At 29.3% G+C, this 4,110-nt stretch overlaps 1 long non-coding RNA gene across 1 annotated transcript; it reads left to right on the forward strand.

Moving 5' to 3' along the window:
• The first annotated feature begins 2,756 nt into the window (after positions 1–2,756).
• LOC112007181 (uncharacterized) lies at positions 2,757–4,110 on the forward strand. Its single transcript, XR_010632754.1, has 3 exons — positions 2,757–2,811; positions 2,916–2,970; positions 3,715–4,110. It is a non-coding gene; the product is annotated as an uncharacterized LOC112007181 (long non-coding RNA).

The following is a 4,110-nucleotide window of genomic DNA, read 5'->3' on the forward strand; positions in this document are numbered from 1 at the left end:
TTTATTGTACCACGTACATATTATGCCTGTATAAAAGGAATATTTTGTACGCCTTACACATAATTCAATATAATAAGACTTTAGGCTTTATCACAGACTTGAGCCCAATATACTATTATATTTGTACTACACTCTTATTTCTTGTACAACATACATATCATGTCTGTATAAAAATAGGCCATTTACAATTGAATATGATAAAACTTCAGTCTTTGTCATGCAGTAATCTCTATTGGATCATGACTCCTTTCAACTTTTATCACTATCATCATTTGTCAAAGTGAATACACTCAACTCCACAACATGAATCAAAAAGTCCTACATAACTACACATTGAGTAAGCATGCGAATCCATAATTTACACTTAATTTGATGCTGCAAATCGGCATAAAATTCAGGAGCTTATAACCCTCCACTAATTAAGTATACAAGACAGTTGACTAAACTATACGGTAAAAGAATATTATTGGACACAAGGACCCTATGAACCATGGTACGTGAAATTTCATGCCACTCACTATCAACTATCAAGTAAACAACATGAAAGTCATATTGATTTGTATTCAGAAAGAGACTTACAGTGATATGACTATATATATTCATGGATAAATTAAATATATGCCAGCGCTAAAGATAATGAAATAGTACCTAATAAGGAGCTTACCCTCAACTTCTTCACATTCAAAGAATTGGCAACCAGTGGTGAAGGGTATTTCTTTTTTGTTCCATTCTGTGAGAATTTAACAGTTTTAATAATCAGTTAAAACCGGGTTTTAATATAAATAATGTACATAAGTTTTGCCGATTTCAATCCCTAATTAGAAATTAGAAATTGCTATAGGCTGCTTAAGCTGCTTGAACTCTTGGGCCACGCTTAAGTTTTAAAAGCCGTACAAACATTCAAGATTGGGCTTAACTCAAAACAGAGGCCCAAAATGGTTTAACTTGCCTGATATTTAATTCTAGTAATTCAATAATTCTTGGGATTTTTACTCTTACACAGAGTTGGTAAATACTCGTATTTTTTTTTAGGATTTTTCAATTTTCTGTTTTAAATTTTGAGATATAAGCATCTTTATATATATATATATATATATATTTTTTTTTTTTTAAATGATTTTTGGTCTTCTAAACTTTACAAAACTGGATCAGTTGGGAGATTTGGGGCATTGAGCTAGTCTTCTTCAGTCTCCATTCTAGCTGTAATCTCTTAGGCTCAATTGATTGGAAATAGTGATTTGTTGGGAGGGGAACGGTGGAGGGGATTTTGGTAGGGCCTGGTTGTTTTCTTCTTTTAGCCCAACGAAATCTTGCCCTCCCCAATTAGAGAGAAAATAAGGAGAGAAAGGGGATTTGATGGAAATCTGTACCCTCCTCCCCCACATTGTGTTTTTATTTTACCCCAACACTACCTTTTTTTTTCTTATAATATATATATATATATATATATATTTTTTTTTTTTAAAAACTATATAATAAGGGGTATGAGAGTAAATTTACACAAACTATTTTTTTTTTCTTTAACAAACAAAAAATTTTCATCCATTCTCTTTCTCACCCCCAAGGCCCCAACCAAATACAAATGAGGGAAAATTAAATTTTTTTTCTATTCCCCACTTTTCTATCTTTCACCATTTTCTATTCCTCTGCTTTTCCATCTCCAACCAATTATAGTTTTAATTTATGTTCTCTCATAAAATTTTGACCCAACAATAAAGTTTTTTTTTCTTTTTTCTTTTTTCTTTCGTCTTTTTGGTTATATGTAATAATCCACTCTAGACTATGAAGTCATTTACTATCCATCGTAAACTAAAAAATTTGTAATCAGTAGCTTAATTTTAGATTAATTTGTAACATCCATCTAATCATTTAAAATCAATATTAAAATTAACAAATTATTAAACTGACTGGAGTAGACACCCCAAATTAATGGGAACTAATCTATTAATTTTGATTCTCAAAAAACAAAAAATGTCTATTAATTTTGTGATCACTGATTCTTCATCTGTTCTGCTAAAACTATATATATATATATATACTCACATATATAAGTCTAATTGTATAAAATTTTTCACAAATGTTAGTATTATTTATTATTATTGGTGTAGGATAAAAATAATATTAATGGTAGACCCATAATGAAATGATAGTCAATAAGAATATTTATCATTTTAAGTTTTTAACTAGTTGTGAAAAAGGTTGCCCTAGAATATCTTCTTTGTCACCTAGGAAGACCAAAACAATTTTGGTATCAGATTTTAAATATAGGCTTTTGTTTTTAAAACTTGAAAATGGTGGGTCTCAATTTTAAATCATGTGTTTGGTATGAGTTTTTAGAATACAATGTTATAAAAATATGTATTCTGAAAACATCCTAAAACTCAAAAAACATATCTCAATGGTATTATGTTGAATATTTTGAAAAAGTTTCACTTTTTTTTTTTCTTTTTCTTTTTTTCTTTTGCTGAATAGAAAAAAAAAATCATAAAAAATTTCACTGTGTCATAAAAAAGTTTAAAAACTCATTCTCATGCCAAACACTATGTTATGTCTTTTCAATTCTTAAATAACTATTCTAGAAAAATGGTGTCAAACACACATTTCTGCATTGTAGCATAGGTTTCATACCTCAGCAGAGTTTCATTACTTATGTAACACTTAACCGAAATTTATATTAAAAAAATTTCCTGGCTTACAAGATTTTTAAATTTATTTAATTTTTTATGAGAACTGACTAAAAAGAAAATGATGTACTGTAGGAAAATCACTGGTGTGCAAGAATTACCAGTAAAACCTGGTGACTTTATACTGGTATGAATCGGATATAAGTTTTCATTTTTCTACGCCTCTAAATTTGTATTAGGATAGAAACTCATGTGGGGGTGGCTGACACCATTTATTGTATAAATATGTAGAAACTGTTAAAGGCAACCAGCACTACTTTTGACCTCCACCCAGGATTAGCTGAAGGTACGTAATACGTAACATTCTTGCTTCCGGTTAATTTAATGTCATTAAATGAATCACTCCAAAAAACAGGTGCACGTGTAACAGAAAAATGTGGCGGTTTATTTAAGGAACATGACTACATGAGGCTCGGTACTCTGAATTCCGATTGTACACGGAGTTCCCAATTTTCGAGATGCGTTGGAAAGTACATTTTTTAATAAATAAATGAAATATAGAAGGTCTGACCCAAAAAGAAAAAGAGAACTAGGAATGGCATTTATCAAATTGGGTTTACATTAATCACTAATTTTAGGCAAGATTTTATAGAAAATTGAAAAATATTCTTTAAAAAATTAGTTATTTTTCATTTTTCTGAGAAAATTCTTATAAAATGGAATTTTTTTTAATGAATACCATAGAGATATTTGTTAATAAAATCCTATAAAATTCTCTTAGTAGTGCTATTGGCATAATATTTTAACAATAATTTTATAACAAAATCTAAGTAGTCAATTGTTTTCGATTTATTTATTTGAGTCCACTACTAATATTATTATTTTTACTGTTATTAACAACTTGCCATTTAGATTTTATTGTAAAAATCTAGGTGGTCAATTGTTGCGTTTATAGCTTTATTCATTTCCTAAACATTCTTGATAATAGACTAATTCGAACATGACTATCAAGAAAGAAATTAACAAAATTTTTAGATAAATTCAAATTGATAAAGTGTTTTTTTTTTTTTTAAATTATTCGAGCTTGTAGGGTTGCTGCAGCTAATGGCCAATGGCACACATGACGGACTAGATAAGTTTTTAACATTGCTTGGCTGGAAACACTAGTCGTGTTCTGGATCTGATATGCTTGAACCATGAGGCCGTATGTAGAACTCACTGGATTTGAATTAAATCTTGAGTCATTCACCTAATATTATTATGATTAAGGAAAAGAATTAGGGATCTTGTTGAAAACCTATATTGTTGTTATGGGCATTAATAAACTAACAATTACTTACAATGTTGTAATAATGCCAACATGTACATCTCAATGGTTGGTCAAGTCTATTCTAAATTGTACATTCCTTTCATCTTCATGTGAGAGAAAGAGAAAAAATAATTAACTTCCATAGATTTTACCCTTGTCCTAATTTTTAGGACTATA

This window comes from Quercus suber, unplaced genomic scaffold, assembly GCF_002906115.3.
Source record: "Quercus suber isolate HL8 unplaced genomic scaffold, Cork oak 2.0 scaffold_315, whole genome shotgun sequence".
NCBI lineage: Eukaryota > Viridiplantae > Streptophyta > Magnoliopsida > Fagales > Fagaceae > Quercus > Quercus suber.